Source organism: Pseudopipra pipra, chromosome 15, assembly GCF_036250125.1.
Source record: "Pseudopipra pipra isolate bDixPip1 chromosome 15, bDixPip1.hap1, whole genome shotgun sequence".
Classification (NCBI taxonomy): Eukaryota; Metazoa; Chordata; class Aves; order Passeriformes; family Pipridae; genus Pseudopipra; species Pseudopipra pipra.
The window spans coordinates 18639715-18661304 of record NC_087563.1 but is presented as its reverse complement, the minus strand read 5'-3'; the positions used below and the strand labels follow the sequence as shown (position 1 = coordinate 18661304).

The window sequence follows — 21590 nt, the reverse complement described above, 5'->3', positions numbered from 1 at the left end:
CTTCCATAAATCTTGCTAATGGTTGAATATTTCATGTAGGGGACAGGGTTATTTATTCCACATCCATTTTTAACCTGTCTGTATGGTCTGTATGACTTCTCTGAAAATTGATGATAGTAAAGAATGAAAAAAAAAGTTCTGTAACTTCGAGGGTATTTTAGAAGAGAACAGAACAGGTGGAGTATTAGGGTTGATGCCTTAGACAATATTCCCTTTTCTGAACAGGAGGAAAGGCTCCCATCTTCCTAAAATGTAACCCACAGTTCACATTATGTATGGTTGATGTTGATGATGTGAGCTTTCAGGTTTTTAGAGTGAAATATAAGAAGGTAATTTATATATAAAATAAAATATTTAGAAGTGGAGGGGTTTTTCAACCTGGATTGAAAATACAGTTGTTATCCATCCACTGTAAACCCAGTTCTCTACTTTCATGTTCCCATGTTATTCCCAGACATGCTGATTCCTCACATTCCTCGTGGTCTGTGCTAACTCCAGACCTGTCAGATGTCCTGTGAAGTGCATCCATACATTTGACCAAACCAGAAACTTGAGTGTTTTCCTAAAAGGGTGTCAGCCCACAGAAAAATGGCAAGTTTACTTTATGGTCATGAAAGCAGTTCTGGGCTGTTTGGATTTTTGACTGTCACTGCCTTTTTCTACCTTGTTTTCTGTCACCCTTTTCCTTTGTAAGAGTAAATACACATACAAGTGCTTCGCTCTGTGCACTGTTCAGTGGAGTAACATGTGCCTTGCTCAGAAAAGATATTTCTGGGTGTGGTGGTTTGGGCTAGGCCTTCCTTGGTGACCAGTTTGTAACCAAGGAAGGGCCCAGATGTACCCAGTATTCCCTACGATTTTTACCTAAGCCAGGCTATAAGAAGAAAGGAGGAGAGGCCTTCGCTCTCTTTCCTTCAGCGGTTGGAGGTGCAGGTTCCCTGCTGTTGGGTCTGTCCTGTTGGGGAGCGAGGCCTGGTTGGGCCTTGTCGGCCTTGGGAGGCGGAGGTTGCCGGCGATCGTTCCAGAGTGACTCTCGGTTGTCCCAGGAGAGCAGTGAGATATTCTTTGCTAACTATTTTAGTTGCTAGATATTGGGCTACTAATCCGGATATATATATATATTCTGTTTTGGTTTTGTTCCTTTTCCCTTCCCCCTTCCCTTTCCCTTGTGAAATTGTATATATATTTCAATTGTATATAACTGTAACATAAGTGTAAATATATTTATATATATATTGCTTTAGCTCTCTCTCATTTTGGTTTTTCTTGGTTGTTTTTCTCCCTCTTCTCCCTGAGGTTTGGGGACACACACACACACATTTCTTGTGGTAAGGTTTGGAGACTTGGCAGGGAGCCAGCTTCAAACCATATCACTGGGTTTTTCCTGGCTGCCTTTAGTGGTCTGTCCTGCTCAGTGGTGCAGATGGTAGGAGTTAAACAGTGTGAGTGTCTGCCCTGCCCCATCCTGGGCAGTGCCATCTCTCTCACTGCTCATGGTCCCATCTGAACCTATTGTTTGCTTTCTAAGTTCTTGTGTTGGAGTTGTCAATAAGGGATTGCTCTCCTTATTATTGTAAACCTTCTTTAATAAGCCTGCCCTGGAGTGTTTGCAGGGCTGGCAGCACAGTGGGACCTCACACCCTCTGCTGCCAAGGGAGGAGCCCTGGGGGCTGCTGCCAGCTCAGAGCCACTGCCAGGGGCACAGTCTGCAGAGAAAAACCACCTCTGGGCACTCACAGCAGGGGTTGGAATGGTTGTGGTTTTAAATGAGCAACAGAATTATTTGCCCAGTAAGTATTTTTAAACCTCTAGTCTGCAGAGCTGGTCAGCTGTGTGCATCTCCCCTCTGCCAAGGCAAATATCTCCTCTTTGTAGGACTGTTTTTCCATTTGGAACCTAACACTCCTGTTCCTGAGTGGATCCCATGTGGTGGAGCCTGGACCATTTCTGAACAGCAGAGCTAGTTGCTGGAGGCAGTAGATGTCCTACATTTTGACATTAATAAGGTTCCTTATGTTGTATTGAATGACATTCTTATAAAGAAGGTGAGGAAACGCAGATTAGAGAAAACCACATTTGGAAAATAATATGAACATGTTTATTGAGTGTATGGGAAGGAAAGAGCTTTTATCAAGTCCATCCTCAGTGTTTTCATTTCTTGATCTGAAAATTCTGAAACTTTCAAAACATTTGTATATCTTGAAAGGATAGAGTCAGATTTTAGCAGTTTCATCTCATTGGAGAGGTGGTCTGAAAAAATGAAATTCCAAATTTTACACCTAAAATGGCATCTCAGAACTGAGAAATAATGAGGTAAATGGCAACTCAGGGTGGGAGTGTGGGAATCCAAACAAAATAAAAACCCCAGCCTTGGGGAGATATCATGGATTAGGATGTGACACTGATTCCCTGGCAGCAGTGATGGTGCTAACATCAGGGTCTGTCCTCTGTCCTGCTCCTGAGTTAGGAGCTCTCCTGGCTGGGATTGATCGTAGCAGGTTCTGCTGGGACAGGGAAGGGCAGTGGTGGCAGATTTGAAGAGTCAGGGAGCTTCATTAACATGTTCTATTGGAACAGATTGAGATAAAAGTAACAGAACACGTGGAAGCAAAGTCCCACATGTATAAAATAAAGTATTATTCAGCTTAGTACTTTTAAAACAATATGCAGTATCAGTGCAAAATATTTTTCTTGCTAAAACACAGAAATCAAAGAGCAGCCCTTGCTGTGTTGGAGCATATGCTCGTGCTTGGCAAAAGTAGTGGCAGAAAGGATGTCAACCAACAGTGCTTAGAGTATTAAAGTTTTAACAAAATGTCAGAGAAAACTGGAAACTGGTTAATCCACAGAAATCTGTCATAAAGATTGCATTGTAAGGTGGTTTCAGCATGAATTCTAGTGACATATGGGAGCTTAAAATATAATCTAATGATATATCTCTATTGGTGAGATGTTTATGTAACGTGATTGCAACAGAGATGCCTTTTCTTGTTAATTTATTAAGATAATGAAAGTTGCCATGTTTATAGAACAATGAAAAGAATAAGTTTTACTCACAAAATTCTTAGTGTTGGAACCAAAGCTTTCCTTTTTTTTTCCAGTACATTTATGAAAAGAGAAATGGTGCCTCTAGTTTGAAGTTCTTGTGCAGCAGTGTTAGATAGTGCTGAGGACTGGCAGCCTGGGCTCTGGAAATCTCTGTTCTGCTGTTGCTCTGGCCATCAGCACGTGTACCCAGGCAAGGGACTGACAGAAATGCAACATAAACATGGCACTGACTTGCCCAAGTGCAAGAAAAAACTTCATTTGGAGAAGGCTCTGATAGAAATAATTTCATATGGAATAATCAAGTGAAACTATTTTCCAGTGGAACTGGAATTGAAAAAGCTCCCTCTATAATGCTGAAGAAAAATCCTGAATAATTTCAGTGTGCTGCAGTTTATAAACCAGGGCTTCAATTTCTGTGCTGTTGGTTTTATAGAAATGCTGTTATGTGGAAAAAAATTCGGGGTGTGTCCTTCCAAAGGTATCCTTCCAAGGGATCCTTCCTTGCCTCAAGCAAGAGGGTGTTAGTTCAGGCTGGTCCTGATATCCCAAAGGAAGCCAGGATGAAGAATGGTGGGATGTGGTTCCACTTTTCTGTCCAGAGCTGACTCAGCAGGGCAGGGGCTGTCACGCTGCTGCATTCAGAGCCCACAGATCACAGCAAGGCTTTCCAGGATTGTTCAGATGAACATGTGGGAATGAAACTGAAATCCAGTTTTAGGTTCCTCACGCCCCGTGGTTTCTCATGATCTGTAGTTTCAAATCTGGGAGTCATCTTTCTGAACCTAAGAGTTTTCAAGAACAAATGTCAACCTTTGGCAAGACAGCAGACAGCAGAGTTTGTTCCAATGTGGGCATGGCAGGGCTCTCCCCTGCCAGAGCACTTGGGAAATGTGGGATCTGTGCCCAGAGAGGGCACACCCTCTAGATGCTGAGAGAAATAATAAACCAGCCTCAGAGTAACATTAGTCTGATGAGTTAGTGCTTAGCTCACCTAAGGATAGTGATCTCAGAGTCAGGCATCTACTAAAGAAACTCTTGGCTCTGCCTGTATTGCTGGGGAAAGTTGTATATCCCCTGAAATCAGGTCATCACACCTCTCATATGAGGAGATGGATCCTCTTCTGGAGGCTGATCATTTTTCCAGTTTCTGCAGGTGGAGTTCAGGTATCTGATCTGAGTCACAAGGTTAGGATTGTGAAGTTAGGGATGCTAAATCTCTCTCTAGCCCAAATTGCACTGATAATATCCCCAGAATTCACAGCATGTTAATTTTGTCCTTTTGCAGTATCAACATTTAACGTATATTCTGTCTTGTTTATTCTGCTGGTGAAACGGGAAATTTCCTCAAATCCTCCTATTCTGTGTCTATAGAATGTGCATTTTATATCCCAGCAGTAAATCTATAATCTGGACAATTGATCATGGGTCTTAATGCTGCCCATGAATACCTGTCTTTATATAAATATATTTGAATCCTAAGAGGCTTTAATCATGGTAGTTCATTCAAAATGAGAATGGTTTCAGGTTAGACATAATCATGATTTGAAGGACTGTGTGTCTTCATTCATCTTCTTTTATCACAGGAAAAAAACCCTCTTATATGTTATAAGTATTTATATCTCTAGATTCTCTCTGAGAAAATGTCTTAATTCCAAAGTAATCTTTGGAATGATCAGTCATCTGGGTTAGAGGAGCTAATACCACAGCATCGGGAGCCAGGCTTAGAGTCTGACATTGGGTGCACTTTCCCCTTGATTTTTCTGTTTTATTTTTCATTTCCAGGCTGTCTGAGCACAGCCCATCACCCAGCACTGTTTCTTTGGTGTGAGCAGAGCCTGTGCAGCTCATTCCTCTGTGGTTCAGGGCCTGAAAGCCAAGCAGGTGACACCATCCACACTCCTGGGCTGGTATTGCTTTGGCTCCATTTGAGTTTTGCAGGGAAAAGTGGTGACTAAATGCTGATTGATATGTGAGTACAGTTGTTAGGAGGAAACAGAGCAGGAAAAGTCAGATATCCCAGGTGTGTAACCCACCTCCTAGTGGCACACACTGGCACCAGCCCTGGAGACTGCCTGGGGAAAGTGTCCATTCGGTGGCTTCTGCTCTAGGGGGTAGGAGAAGGTGCATTTCTTTTTATGATTCAGATCACTAATGGTTGTTAGTAGGATGACAAAACCTTGTATCTCCTAAAGGAAGCTCATTTCTGAGAGCTGTGTCTCAGGAAGGGTGAGCAGCTGAGGTGGGAAACCAGACTGGGAAATGGGTTTCTGATCCTACATGTACTGCTGATTCGGTCACCTCTGACCTGTGGTGACATTAGCTGGGCTATAGTTTCTTTTTATACTATATTAATGTTTCTCTGGCTAACAAACCCAGGGGATGAGCTGAAGCTGTTGTACCTAGACCAGTTTGTTGTTGGTAGTACAGAGTATTAGGAGAAGCTGCTCACAGTAAGAACGTGAAATGCAGGGTAGGTCCCGGCAGAGAAGGTGCTACTGTGGAGACACTGCTTGGGTCGACTGTGTTTGCAGGTTACCAGCAATAACTGCTATCAGCATTATGCTCTTTACATCTAATTACCTCTTTATTTAAAGCTGGTTTTGCAAAGCTGTTTCTCTTCCCCATGTTTTAGGATTGAGGCATCTCGTGACTCCCCCAGAGAAGGGAGTGCACAGCTTGGCCCCATCAGTGCAAACTGTGTACCAGGATAAGGCTGGAGACTGTTACCCATTCATTCCCCAATTATTATTTTTTGCCTTTCTTACAGATTCCAAGCAGAAACTGATAGCATTAGGCAGTATATGAGAGTACACTAATCTGATTTGTCTCTCCCTGAAGATTACCAGCTCTGTGCCGTCTGGCCTGCTTGCACACAATTAACAGATTATATTATAGTTTGGCTCCATTCACTTTAAAATTATTTTTTTATCCTTACAGTATTCACATATAACATTAGTTAAAAAAAGGAATCCAGTATTATTTATCTATTTTTTTTTTCAAGGGACGTAAATTATTTCAGGTAATCAAGAGATTTTCAGTATCAACAAGATTCGAAAAATAGAGCAGGTATCTTGAAATCCAGGGGATTAAATGCACTTCACCTGATTGCATTTATGTAACATATGCATGAATTCCTGATTTGGTCCCCTTTCTCTATTTCTTTGACTTTATACTTTTTTTTTTCTCTTACAAAACAGAGAAATAGCTGGAATTTAGCTAGTTAAGTGTATAATCTTCAGAAACACTCCAGACAGTTCTCTTTTATCTGAAACCTTCAATTGGTGCATGTTATTTTTTAATGTATAGGAAGTTGGCATTGACTAAAACTTTGAATATTGAGGGCATTAGCACATAAGAATGTGAGTGCAGCGGGGAAAAAAGTTCTTGCTTTTGTGTCACTGCCAATCTTCAACAAGGACATGGAATTTTTTGTCTTTTCTTATGAGGCCGTAGAGTATCAAGTATGAGAAAAAATGTTTGTTGCAGGAAACAGACTCTTCTTTGAAGAACTTTAAAAGAGCCACAAAAAAACCCCCACCAGAGCTGAGAATAAGCCCTGTGCACATGTTATTTATAGCAGCAGAGCTCAAGGAGACGTGAAGATATGGAATATTTCAGTGAGAAACCCTCAGGTCAGAGTTTTTCAGCAAACCTTGAGCAGCAAGGTCACGCTGCTTTGGGTGCTGCAGTTTTCTCATCTTTGCAACCAGCCAGGGCTCTCAGCTGGTTTGTAGGATGGGTTTGAGGGTGCTGGGTTTTTTCCTTCTCCTGTAATGTAAATCCAGAGAGCACAGGTGAGAGGTCAGAACAGTGCAGGACTGAAGATACAGAGAGCTGTGATCCTGGGGGAGGCTTTCTGTTCCACCCAGGGGTACAGATGGAAATGAGGAGGTTGTGCTGTTACAGACTATACAGAGTCAAACCTAAAATCGATGGGGACTGTGTGGAACATGTTTGCTTGACATACTGACACTTCAGGCTGATTTCAGAAAGGGGCTAAATTTGATATAAGTGCCTTCACTGTGGGAGAGCCACAGATGAGAAGTCTCCAAGGTAAAGCCTCAAGTGACAGAGTCCTGATCAGCACAGTTACATCCTGGGTCAGTCCAGCCTCTTATTGATTCCATCTGATGGATTGGAGAAGCGTATGATGAATAAAGGCAAAGTCATGTGTTCAGGCATATTCATTGCAGTTTTTGATTTCCTTACAGCTGCTCTGCCCCATTTCAGTGATAAGCCTCTTCTTATTAAGACAATTCATTATTAGGAGGAAGAAGGAACAATATTATGTGAAAAAATAACGTGTTAAAGTGGCTTCTCAGCATTGCATATTGCTCAGAGCTGTCTAAATGCCAATAAGGTGGGACTTCTCCAGTCACCAGTAACAGCTGATCCAGCTTGGTGGTGGTTATTCCTAGACAGAAAAGAAACAGTTGGAATTAGTACTCTTTTCTTTGAACTGAATTTGTGATTTTTTTCAAGCACATCAGTAGATGGGGGAAGAGGTGTGAGGTTGGGGGACTTGATTTCTCAGTGATTGCAAATTCTTCTGTATGTTCTTATAGTTCACTATATTCTTAAGTAAATGAGAGGAATTTGTAAATACTCAATGGGAAAAACTGTATATATAAGTTGAAATCCTTTAAATTGGTCAATGTTAAAGATATGTAGCATATACATGTCTACATATCTGTGTATAAACTAACATAAGGTAGCATTTTGTTTCTTCTGAAACATCAGCTGCCTGTTTAAAGTATTAGGTGGATGATGTGTGTGCTAATGCAGAAATCTTAGGTTTAGTTATTCAAGTTAATGAACAGAAAATCAATGGAAGAGGTGGAATGCCTCTCTTCAAAGGCTCAATTGTAAAGTAGAGCCTTGTATCTAAATCAAGTCAAGAGTGATCTCTGCATGTAAGTGACTCCAAATGTTTTGTGTTCCCACAGAAACACTAATTTGCTGTTTAAACTATTGAGCAGCCAAAGTGAACTGCTGACAGATTGTTTGATTGTTTTGCTGTTGTTGCTACGTGCAGTTAAAAGCATAAAAAGTTCACTGTCAGGTGTATCAACACCAACCATCTTCAACAAAGACAGAGAGCATGTAAGGAATACACAACTTATTTTAATAAGAAAGATGAACTAGATGAGAGAGAATTTTCCAGGAATTTTCATTTCATATTCATTGAACTTACTTAGATGAAAGGCAAGTTAAGGGTAAGTGTATTCCTTTCCCCTCGAAGTTACTTTTCACTTTAAAAGCCTGTCTGTGCCTCTGGTTCTGCCTGTGTGTGTACCCTTGTGGCCCAGGTGGCTGCAGAGGGGGAGCACAGAGCAGAGGAGAGCAGCAGTGACAGCAGAACATCCCTCATACCTTCTCCTGGGGACACGAGGCAGCAAGGGAAGGTGGAGGTTCAAGCCTATTCTGCAGTTCTTTGTTTGATGTGTCTTTTGTCAGACAGATTTGGTCTCAGAACTGCACCTTGCAAAGAGGGCAGCTGCAGGAGACCAGTGGGAAGTCCGTGCAGAGAGGAGCTGCTGTGGCTCAGGAGTGCCAGTGCCAGTCCCTGTGCCCATCACAGCCTGGCAGTGCTTCCCTCCTCTGCCTTCAGGGCTGGGGCTTTAGGGGGAAGATGCCCCTCATGTGACTGCTGAGAAGGGCCAAGGTTTCAGCTGGGATCATTGGCCTGAGGGTTTTGCTTTACACACACCCCACAGAGCTTTGCAGATCCCATCTCAGACAGCACCTGCTTTTCAGGAGTTCCTCAGCAACCGAGCTTTTAGAACTGAAACTCACTTTAAGGTATCTCAAGTGGTGAGTTGGTCTCTTAAACCTGTTGATTTCCTATAGGGCAGATATTTTAAAGCAGAACTGTTGTGTGCAGAATTAGACTACCTGTTTTTAGAGCTGCAGGTTGCAATTGATGGTAGGTGCACACACAGGAACCGAGGCACTGCTTTAATCAACAGCCCACAGCCACTCCAGAGTGGATAATTAATGGCACTGGCTGCCTGAGAGCTGAGTGAGGGTAACCAAATGCTCGAGGTGAGAAGTGGGTTGGAAGAAAATCCACAGTGCACAAACAAACAGCAATCACACAGCACACATCACACCCTGGAGACTTTCTTGCTGGTATAAAAGCAACTTTACAAAACCAAATGTGTTTACAAAATAAACTGGATTTGTTAGAGCTGTATATATTTAATAAAGCCACTGCAGAAAATATAGTAATTTCTGTTGCTTTGATGGTTTGGTGAGATGGATTTATAAAACATTCTTATTTTCATTCAAAATTACCAGTGATTGTTTCTATTCCATCCGCCCTTAGGTTGTGGCACTTGATTTGGAGAACCAGTAATATATAGACTTAATTCACAATTTCTCAAATCACAAGGTTTTATTTTCCTGTCAATAAAAGTAATTGAAAGAAATACAGAGCATACACCTACATTTTGTGATGAAAAGTTATATTTTCAATATTGAACTAAAATTGTTACGTGAGAACTACAGTAATGGTGTTCTATGTTTCTCTTAGTCAAAGGGCAGCCTCAAGGCAAAAATGGACAGTTTTGGAACACTCTTTGCTTTTCCACTTAGAAAGACATTGCCAGAATTTCTAAGTGAGGTTTTAAAAATTATTTTCTCTCTCATTATTTATGTAATTGTCAAAGCTCAGAGCTTTAATCTTGATGCTTTATTTGTCCTGCACTGCAGCTACGTGTGGATTTACTGACAGTGGGTTCATTAGTGCTGGGTTTCTGGTATGTATTCCTTTCCTTTCATCACTAATAGGGGAGGATTTTAACTCGTAAGTATAATGCTGATGGATATAATGAATGGCTTAATCAGGGGCCTCATCTCTCATCAGGGAGGTAGCCCAGTGACTTGCTGTTAATGCTAATGAAGCTGCTGGGGAATTTAGAGAGAAAACATTAACTGCAGTCATTAAAGATAACAGAATTGAATTTGGATTTTAATTCACAACGTTAGTGAATGTAACAACTTGCCAGATGTAGAAAATGCTTTTATTAGGCTTTGAAAGTTATCACTTGTAGAGTTGTGAATGAAGGATGTGTTTCCATGGATGTTTTGCATGGATATCAAAGCAATTTCCAACTTTCTCCTAAGCAAGTGAAAAATACCAGAGGAACATAACAGAAAATGGTGACGAATCAGTTCATAACTTGTTTTAACTCATTTTTAAGACTTCTGCCGTTGGGAGCACTGAAAAAGTTAGCAATCTGTATTTCAGGAGGTGTTCTAATACCTGCAAATCGATGTTTCATTGTTACTTTGGGCATGCAAAAGATAAATAGTGGGATTTAAGAAAACCTCAGATTGAGTCAACTTTAACAGTACAATAGAACTGAGTCTTCTTGGTTCTGCCTTTGGGGCTGGGAAGGTGCTCTTGCCATCCCCTCCAATGGGGCATTCCAGCTGTATCCCAGTGAGAGAGCCCCTTTCCTTCCCTGCTCATCCTCCCTGCCTGTGTGACCTCTGACAGAGGCAGTGACCCCAGGAGGGCTCCCAGCCCCCCCTGGCCATTGCCATGGGCTGGGGCACAACCTCGGTGTCCCTGGGCCACTCCCAGCTCTGACAGGAGGCACTGCAGCTCCTCACCAGCGGGTAAAAGGTGTTCAGAAGTGGGATTTAACTGTGTGCAGAAAGATGAAAATCCACATATTTCAGTGTTCCAGCAGTATTGCTTGGATTGGATTAGGATTTTGGGATGAGTCAGAGATTTCTGTGGCAGCACTGGGAGCTGAGCAAGCAGTGGAAACAGGGATCCAGGGACAGAGGAACTGCCTGGCAAACAGAACGTAAATTATGACCCAAATGTTTGTTACTACATATTCCTTGTCACTTTGCACTTCAGAACAGGTGTTAGCCACAGTCTCCTGGCAAAATTGTATCTTTGCTAATTAAATTCTACCCGGCTAAATTCCCCCTGTAATTTTAATTGGATTTTGCATTCCTCACTGTATGCCATAAACTGGTGGGTGAGGCTGTTTTGTGCTATTAAATTGGCTGCACTTAATTGATAGGTGACATACTCCTTATCCCCTAATACAGGGTCTTATGATTTGTGAAGTGATTTAAAATTTATTAATGCTGGTCACTACAATCCATGAAATCCTTATCAGACAAAACTCATTCTTCATTTAGTCTTCTAAATGAAGTTCAGTTTTTTGGCTAAAAACTACGTTAGGAGAATTGTCTCTAAGGAATGTACAGGTAGAATTGTAAATTGTTTCCTTCTTCAAAAAACCCAACACCCAACTTCTTCCATGCTGGGAACTGATTTAAAAAGAGAGTACTAAAGGCAGACTGTTACCAGAACTGAGCTGGAACATTGCTCTCTGTTCTCATGAGACTATATTCTGGAAGTATGCTACCAGAAATTGGTGTTGCCTGTGCTTAAGACCATTCACAAGTTAGCAGTTCATAGGACACTAGAATTAATTTGCACATGCCTTAAATCTGTGCTTTCAGTGGAGAGTCTGTAGACAATCAACACCATCTGAGCATCAGGCCTTGTGCTGGTACCTTTGGTCAGAACAAAATGCTTCCTGTGGTTTCTGAGTTAAAATGATTCTGAAATATTGACATATGGTAACTGCAGAACACAGATGATGTAAGTGCAACTTCTGATATGTCTGCTCCCTGGAAAGATTATTCTCAGTAAATTCAGGGAAAACTCTTGTTCAAAGAACGTCTCATTGCTGAACATGCAGTTCTGATAGAAATCCTGGGAATGTTGCCATTATCATGTGCAACAAATAGGAAGGTTTGGTGATTTCCTGGTTTTCCTTTTTCCTGATATTCATTGTTATTCATGTGAGATCTTTCTTTAGATACCTGATATTCAAGTTATGTAGAGCTGTACTTTCAGCTTGTTGCTTCTGCACAGAATCAGTGTGTTCCCTGCAGAGAACAGCTCTGTGATTCATGAAGCCCACAGACACACAGGAGAACACTTCCCAGAGGAGGGACAAGGCAGGAAGTGGGAATTTAAATGCAGATAATGACACGTGTGATGCAAATAAGCCTCAGGTTGTAAGGGTAGGCTCAGAATGGCAGTGTGCAAGGCAAAGGAACACAGGCACAGGTATGGAATGTTGTAGGCTTAGGTGAAAATAGTCAAATTGCTTGATTATACATTTTTTTGTAGTTTGGAAGAGAGTTTGAGTCATAACTCCTTCAAGAATGATTCTGTGCAGTCGTGTCAGGAAAATGCAGTGATTCTGAATACTAATGATAACCTTTTCCATTGCTGCATTGTGTATCTGCACTGTGTGTTGTACATCAGTGTATTATTCATGTGTTTTTCTCTTCAGGTTTTTTTTGAAGAAGGGTATTAATTTCAAAGGCACGAGAGAGGTGCAGTCCACATGGGGCTCTCAGCATAAAGTTGTAGGGCTTTAACTTTCGTATTTGAGGCTGATTCCCTTTTATGTATGTGAAAATACTGTACTGGCTTCTTTTTAATGAACATTTACATGCAGATATCCTGCTTTTCCAGCCCAAGAGGCAACCTTATGTAATACATATTTGCATATTGACACAGTTACCATACTAGAGCTGGGGGAAAACAGAATAAAAGTCAACAGTGTGTTAAAATCTGCTTGAGGGGAAAAGTTCCTTTAAGGGTTGGCATTATCTTGTCTCAGCCACATCTCCTTCATGAGACAGGCACAGCCTGGAGCAGTGCCTGGAGCTGCTGCTCCAGAGAAGGGAAGGGTCCAAAAGTTACAGACCATTTCATTGACTTAAAAACTTCTGAAATGTGAAATGTGGTGATGAGACCTTCCTGGTTTGGTACCTGGGAATATCAGTGTCAATCAGAGGGGAATACAGGAACCAGAGTGGAACAGGGTATTTATTACCTGTAGACCAGGATCTAATGTGGAACAGGGTATTACCTACAGAACAGGATCTAATTGGCTTTGTGGTGCATAAAAGGTGAAACTTTAAACTGGACTAGGGCAAGTGAACTCTTCTAGTGGAACCATGTGGCAGGAGGTTGTTTCTGGCAGAGATTCCACAGAAGTAGCTGCTTCTCAGCGTGTTGGGGGCTCTCAGGGCTGCAGTCCTCTGTGCCAGTTAAAGCAGAAAGCTGCAGGACAGTTCTCTCTCCTCCTTTGGCCTTGTCCCATCTCCTGCTGCCCTGTGCACACCCATCCACAGCATTAAAGTCCTTACCCACCAAAGAACTTCTTTGTATTCCATTGCTAAAAGCTGGAGGGTTGGGTGCCAAAAGAATTTCTTCTCCCCTCTTTCAGCATCCCAGGAAAGGAGTTGGGATCCTGCCAACAAACCTGAACTGTCTTTTCTGGTAGAGGTGTCACAACAGAGTTTCCTGCAGGAAAGTCCTCTGAGCCCTGAGGCAAAAGCTCCCACTAAAATAGTGTGAGGAGGCAGCAGTGTGGTTTGTGATACCAGCCAGGCTGTGTGAAGGACATCTGGGAATGTTAGAGGACTATTGCAATTTTTAGGAAATAATGATGTAGTTCTAACAATATCAGAGTCTATAATTAACATTCCTATAAACTTCAGTCACATGATACTGTATAAATAGTTCTCCCCAGCAAAGGTGCATGTAATTATCCTTGAAAAACTTGCAGAAGACAGAGGACTTCTGCAGATAGGAAACTCTATTAAGAAAAAAGTTCCCAAATCTATCCTCACCTGTGGATGACTTTAGAAAGAATATTCATTATAGGTTACTCGTTATGAAATGAAGATTAATTTTTGCAGGTTCAGGTAAGTGTCCAACCACAGCCTTTATTTTGTAAGAGTAAAATCCTGGGGGTTTTAATGTTCTACTGATGTCTTGCTCTGGCAGTACCAGGTTTTAGCATGTTGCTGTTGGACAGTCAATGAGAGCAAGGCTCCTATTCTTCCATAACCAGATTTTTACCTAAAAGTAAGTGTTTTAGATATTATGATGTCCTGAATACTGCAGGTAAAAATGGAATAATATTCCAGAACTTTGCCTCATACCGTGTTGCAAACTAACATATCCTAATGAATAAATATTTTTCTAAATTGAGCATGTGGCACAGGCACAGACAGAAGGGCTTTCTTCTACAAATTACATTTTTCTCCTTGTGGCCTTGGATTTTTAATACAGCTGTGGAATAATTAAGCAGAGTGGAGTATTAATGCAATTTTATAAATAATGTTAAGGTTGCCAGATGTTGTTCATTTTTCCTCTCTTTTTTGTAATGTACATCGACATTCAAAATGTAGGCTGATAGTGGGTTGTAACTTGGAACATTTGGTCTTACATACCTAAGGTATTAAAAATTGAGCTTATGGAGATGATGTTTTGCTGATTCATTTGTTTGGATATACCCCTCACTTCTATTTCCAGTTTTGAAAAGACCAACTCTTAAATCAGATAAAAGAGCAAAAATCCAACATATATAGTCTTTCCATGAAGTCTTCTCTGAAGTAAGTAAATTGTGGGATTTATTTGCCTGTTAGTAAACAATATTCAATGTCTGAGCTCCTTCAGAATTTCCAGAGCATGTATAATTGTTTTGGACACCAGTTTTCCTCTGCAGAAATTAGTTAATGTAGTCGGATGAGATCAAAGTGTAGGAATCAGCTCAAAGCAGGAGGATGAGTGCAGGCCATGATGCAATCCATGGTAGGGTGCAAATGGGAGTATTTGTTTTCCCCACATGATCCTTGTCCTTAATGGAGGGTGGGAGGAGAAAGCAATTTGTCATTTACACCCCCTCAGTGTGGATGTACGTTTTGCTATAAAAGTTCTGTCTACTCAAGAGTAGAAGGCAGTTGCTAATAATTATTTTCAAACATCAGAATCAACCTTCAGTTTTACACAAGAAGTTGGGGGTTAAGGCATTGCCATTAACCTTCAAAAATATCTTTTCAGACTACAGTTGAAAAATTCAGTGTATATATGCATCAAAGTACAAAAAAATTGTTCCCTCTGCACCCAAGTTGGACCTTTAATATTGTGCCAAAAGAACACAGTACTTTCTGTTTGAATCATCACTTCCACAAATGCCTCATTTAAAAACACAGGAGAGATTTCATGTTTGATTCTTGGGCTGCTGAGACCACCCCTGCAGATTTATAGATTTTCTAAAGCGGTCCAGTTAATATATGAGAGGCATCACTCATTTCCTGAATTGTGCAGTGGGAAATGTTCAGCCCTGTATCTCGTGTGCCCTCCTCTATCATCCTTTCCCAACTGGAGAGTTTGGGTGTGGTAGAAGGTTCCAGCAGGCCTTGAGAAGTCTCTTGGCCTTCTGAGTTGGTCCTTCCCTGTGGTACCCCAGTTCAGCTTCCTGGCAGAAGTGCTTACTTTCTTATTAAGGTTAAATCTGAACTGGGGTAAACAACCTTTGTGTTGCTGTAACCAATTTTTGATGCCAAAGCGTGATATTGAAGATTTTTATCCTTTTTATTTAACTTTCACTTGCTTTCATTGACTTCAGCGTGGAAGAAAACAGATGTAGTAAAGAAAAATGATGTAGTAAAATTTTAAGTCTTGAGACTTAGTAAATAATTTATATTTTCACTTTGTTGATTTCTGTGGGGAAAAAAAGGCCATTGCCTGCTTACACCTGATTGCACTTGTCTTTTCAAAATGGTTGTTTTCACTTGAGTTCTGTTCATTTTGTGATTTAAATAGATCACTCAAGAATTGATGTATTTGTTTTTGTCATATTTACATCAGCCACAGTTCCCATTTAAATAGAAGTTGTTATTCCTGCCTGGATGTTGCTTTCCTCAGCAAGGACTGGTGTTGCCCTCATGGTTCTATATCACAGTTTCCTGTGTGTCTCTGAACATCTACTCTTAGGAGAAGTGAGAATAAATTTCTTGGTCCTTCTTATAGCTGATAAGAACACTGAGCTTTAAGAAAACAGTTCTTCTTCTAGGGCTTCTTAATATTCAGTTTCCCAGTATTCTGCCCTAGTCTAATTTAATTGCAAATGAAACTAAGCATCCCCCTGTCCTTTCTGTATAGGAAAGATTTGCCATGTTTGACTTAGTTACTTGTGTGATCAGGAACTCCTTTTTTTGTGTGATAAGTTTAATAGGGAAATAATAAACTTTTCTGCAGAACTGTGATGGATACTAACCTGATTTTCAAAATTTGCAGATTAAGGGTTTTTTCCTTCATAATTTTAGTAGTAGTGGAAGTGAGAAATAAGTCTGTTTAACTCTATATTGGCAACAGTTGCCCCCCTATGTTTTCTTCACATATTTGCTCAATGTCACCCATGTTACACTGAAATAACCTTCCAAGGTGATCCAGACTGAAAGATCCAGACTCAGTGTGCAAGACTGACATGATGATGTCACCCCCTCCTCCTCAGATGTCCTGTGCTGAGTGGAGTGGGTCAGGGAATACAAACTGGGGCAGAAGTAGGGGGTGGGATGTTTTAGGTGCTGTATAAAATCTGCACTATTGTTTGTGCCTACAGGAACCAGATCTGTCCTTTCAATAGTGATGGAAATCCCTGGACTTCGGCCATTTGAATAAATAAAACTGAGCCAGATGTGGTTCACTGTCTTGTGTCCTGGATGTACTTAATCCATAAACACAGCCCTTGGTCTGCAGGAGACACCAGGGACAGGAGAGTGATGGAGATCAGGAGAAGATGAAGAGCATTCCTGGATGGCCATGGGAAGGAAAAGATCTGCCCTGCAGCCTGCCCAGGCAGAGCTGCTGTAGAGCCCTGCAGAGGCAGCCCTGGCAGTGCTGGGCAGGGTTTGCTGGAGTCTCAGGAACAACTGAGTTCTGATGAGGTGGCACCAGCTTTGTGCCAGCGGGGCCTCGTTACCCTCCTGCCACCAGGCACCCCAGACTCTGCTGTGTGAGGAGCTCTTGGGCCTGCAGGATCTCCAGAGTGTTGAATCCAGTCACTTTTGAAATCATTCCTGCTGGTGGGAGTAACTGAGCTTGTGGAAACAGAAAGGTTGCAAGAAATCACCGAGTTCTGGGAGCTAAAAGGTTTTTGAATATCATTGCATGGGTACAGTTCTCCCCATCTGTTTCTGGTCTCTCTTTCTTTTCCTAGAACAATTGTAACAGAAGCATTTTATTTATGGAAGCATTTAGCAGGAGGTTCCCTGAAGTATGAATGATTTCATTGAAATCACTAGGACAAAAGGCAGGTGTTCCATGGGTTGCACCAGGACACCTATTCTGAGTTAGCAGCTCACTGGGAGTGAGAATCAGCTTGCAGTGCCTACATGAAAATCATAGTTGGTTCTGCTAACACCATGAAAATCTACTCTTGAATCCTGGAATCAGTTTTGGCCTTTCACTTGGCCATCAAAATCCCTTTTCTGTTTTGTTTTTCATGGCTGCATGCAGTAATTACAGTCACAGTTCCATCTCTTCCTTCTCCCCACCCCACTCTCTCCAATAAGGAACCATTTGTACAACTTGAAGGTGATTGTTTTTTGAGAATGTTGCCAATATAATCTAAAAATCCATTGAATTTCACTGCAGTCAGAAAGTTGTGCATCCTCTTTTGTATCCAAATCCTCAGAGCCTTAGGGGAAAAAGCCTTTGAAGTGAAATGTAAAAAGAATGTTAATGGTTTATGCAGAAAGACAGAATTTGGAGGGGATGAGAAAGGAGAGAGAGAAACAAGTATGATGTGCTTTTTGCAATTGCACTGATGGCAAATGTGGCACATAAATTCTGTCTTTCCTGATCACCTTTGTATCACCCCACTGGTTTCAGTGTCTTGGGTTGTCTCCAGGTGCTGCCACAGTGTTGGTGCTGTGGAGCACTTGGATTCCTACCCAGTGTGCACATGGAGATGTGTAGGTGTGAAATCTTGCCCAGCTGTACAAACCAAAGCCTTGTGAGACAGTGAATCCTCCTGATAAATGCTGAGTTTTTCAGAAAAGTCTGCTTCTTTCCTTCCATGGTGGGATGTTTCTGATAACTGCCTTGTGTCTAAATGTTTTCATGCTCAGCTAGTCCAGCTTTCATTTTACCTTGTATGTATTTAAAGAATTTCTGATTTTTTACTTCTCTTAAATAGACTGGTAAAAATTGACATTTCTGTAGTTTCTGTGAGAAAGGGGTTTTATTTTCTGTTCTGCTAGTTGTTGGTTCTGCTCTGCAGTGCTTCATCATCTGTCATTCCTGGAGGGAGAGGGCATGATCAACTCCCTGTCCCTGTTAATGGGAATGGGGAATGCTTTGCTTTCCTGGTAATGTTGGTGCCATATCACCAGGACAGGGTATTGATTTGCTTGACTGCTGGTGTGTGATGCATGACAGAAAGAGAAATGGAACTTTGTGAACGTGGAGTAAGTGGTGCTGCTGCTGATACAGAACTGATTGAGGGAACAGCAATCAATCAGATTCTCTCTGCTGGTACCAGTGCTACCTTCAATTTAATATATAGGAAACCAACAGTTGTTTCACAGTTTAAATCAAAGAGTGTCCTGTGCTTACTCAGATTCTTGGAGAATTTTTGGGTTTAGTATGCTTTCCTTTGTACCTTACCAACATGTGATCTGATAATTTAGAAATATTGAGCTGACATTGACTAAATCTTTTTTTTTTTTCAAAGAGCCACAGGTTATTTTTTCTAGATTGCTTATTACTATTTTAAATTGGTTGGTCTTTAAATAATTTTAACTTGTAAATAAATTTGGTTTTAGTCTCAAATATCTGCAGAAGGAGTTTATCATAACCACAGGTATTTGGACTTCAATATCTGTAAAACATCCACTAGAGACATGAACAGGCCCATTCTCTCTTCTGGCAGATGTTTTGCAGGTATTAGACTTATATCCAGTTATCTTTGGGTACTTTAGCAGTACACAATAGCATTCATGTGTAGATGACTGTAATGTTCTTTTCTCTCCTTCTCCACCTTATGAAATGAATGGGATAATTGATCCTTTTTGGAAAGAGAAAGAAGTGTTTTAGTGAAAGCTTAAAGAGACTTCCTGAAATTCCTGGATTGATCCCTGCTCCCAAGTCCTGTCACTCAGGGTGGTCTCAGCTCAGCCTTTGCCCCGTGGAAGCCCCTGAGCAGCAGGAATTCTGCACAGGAATTCTGCACAGGAATTCTGCACAGCTGCTCCCAAAGCCCCCAGAGCTGCAGTTTGGAATCTTTGGCTGGAGTTTCAAGGGAGTTCATTTCTGCTCAGGAGGTGGTTGGGGATATGTGCTTGGTATTCAGGCTGTGGGAGTGCAGGGAGGAGCTGAGCCACGTCTGCCTGGGAGAGGTTGGTGCTGCAGCCCTTGGCAGTCCTGGAGTCTCCCTGGGAACCCTGGGATGATCAGACCAAGGCCAGACCTTCCCAGGCAGTTGGACAAAATAGTTCTACGAGCAGATGTTCTAAATAATACAGTAAAATAAAGAGCCATTTGGGCTTTTTATAAACATATTTTTTCTTACATAGAAAAATGGCTTTTTCCTTTCTGAAATTTATTTTAGCATTTGTTTTTTCAGAAACAAAAATAAAAGACTGATTTATTAGTTGGGAAGTCTATCAGTTAGATTACCTCAAAAATAAATAAATTACCTTTATTAATCCCACCAAGTTCAGTAAATGGTATTAGAATTTGGAACTTGCTGTTGGAGGGCAGGATAGATTTCAGGTAGAATATCAGCAAAACTTGGCCATATCACAAAGAGTGAACCCTTACAACAGGGTAATATTATTCTCCCTAAACTCTCTAAGGATCTTCTTTTATACTTTTCATAACATTCAGTGCAGTAAGTTGCTTTTACAACTCAAGATCAACCAATTTAATCATTCTCCTTTATTTTCGATTTTATTTTTCTCTCTGAGAGCCCAGAGCGAGACTTGACAAATATAAAGTATTGATTGACAAGGAACCAGGAGTGAGCTGTCTGCCTGTTCTCTGAAGGTAGACCTGGGAGCAGGCAGGTGAGAGGTGCCCCGACAAGCTGAGGGATGTCAGGTCTGCAGACTCTGCACGTCCCTCCCACCACAACACCTGGAGAAATGAGCCCAGAACTGACTGCACTGAGTGCAGCGTTTGTGCTTCACAGTCAGGGCACAAACGTTCTCCCCTCAGCCATCCTGTGAAGTGGGGCTGTGCTGCCACGAGCACAGTCATTAGTGAGCTCCATCTCTGTGCCAGGGATCTGCCTGGAAAAGGGCCTTTTACAGCAAATGAAGGAGCTCTTGCAGTGCTTAAAATCCAGTATCCTGCAGGAACTGCCTGTCTACAGCCAGTGCCCCAGTACTGACAGGAATTCCCCTTCCAACTGCTGCTCCCCTGGGAGAAGGGGCACAGGAGGGGAAATATTCCCATTACAGAAGGTGAGGAGAACCTTCTTTCCCTGCAGATTTGGGAACGTGACAGAAGCTTTTGTTATGGACAGGTTCAGTGTGTTTGCTGGGATGCAGCTTTTCCAGGAGTGCCCTGAGAACCAGGGGGGCCAGGCAGGAGGAGACCCCACCCCTGCAGCCCAGGGAGGGGGGGGGGGGAGTTGCCAGGGTGGGACCTGAACAGAGTCACAACTTGGCAGAAATCTTCACCACGAGAAGCAGCTGGCCTAAAAAAGTTAAATTAAAGATTAGAATTTCTTGTCAAAGATTTTCAAGCTGTGTTTCATAGCTCAAGTCTGTTAGTTCAGAAACTACAGTAATCTCAGTGACAAGTACAAGTATTCCTCTTTTCTTTAAACGTTCAATATTTTCTCAGTATTTCAGGTCATTTTCAAGGAAACAGACTTTTTAAGTGTGGTGCTCTTTTATTGTGTGCCTTTTACTGTCTTTGTATTGGAGGGAAATAGAATGATGTGCAGAAACAGTTTTATAGATTCTGTGCATAGTGCATTATTCCTTGAAACTAAGTGGTATTTGAGCACTCTAAAATGGGGGATTATTTTGGTTGGTGGTTTCTTGTGGGTGTTTTCTATCAGTGATGGGTGTTGCTGCATCTGCTCCAGTTGCTTCTTCCAAGGCCTCTTCCAAGCCTCCCTGAACGTGGCTGTCTTTTATTGCATTCAGGCCATTTTAGAAAAAGGATTATGCTGTTTTTACCAGTAAAAACTAAATGGGTTTGAACTGGAGTTCGTCCTCTTCATTCACAGTCTGGTTACAAACACAGAGCACACAGAGCCAGCTGTATGTTGAATTATCACCTGTGTTACTCTCACTGTCCTCTCTCCTGTACTGACCATGGTCCACCAGGCAGAAAAGCACCTCTTCCAGGGCACCAGGAGGAAATGATTCTGCTGCCAGTGCCCAGGGACAGAAATTGCAGCAAACTCTTGCTGTTTTAGCCAGCCTTGAGATCAGAAGTTACTTTAATCTGAATGTACAGTTGCTATCTAGAGATGGGATGTGTGTAGTCTTAATTTGGTTTTAAAGGTTTGTTTTACTGATATATTCATGTAATAGATCTTTAAAAAAAATACAAACCCAACAAATATTATAATACACTAAGATTACCTTTTGAAATTATATATACAATGACCTGTGTCTGTATGTTTTTTACATATTGTGTTATAAATGGTTTAATTTTTGAAATATATTTGAAG

At 41.5% G+C, this 21590-nt stretch overlaps 1 protein-coding gene across 5 annotated transcripts in view; it reads left to right on the top strand.

The window, feature by feature from the left end:
* Nucleotides 1-21590, top strand: part of GABRB2 (gamma-aminobutyric acid type A receptor subunit beta2) — a 116263-nt gene that overhangs the window by 76381 nt on the left and 18292 nt on the right. The window lies entirely within an intron of this gene.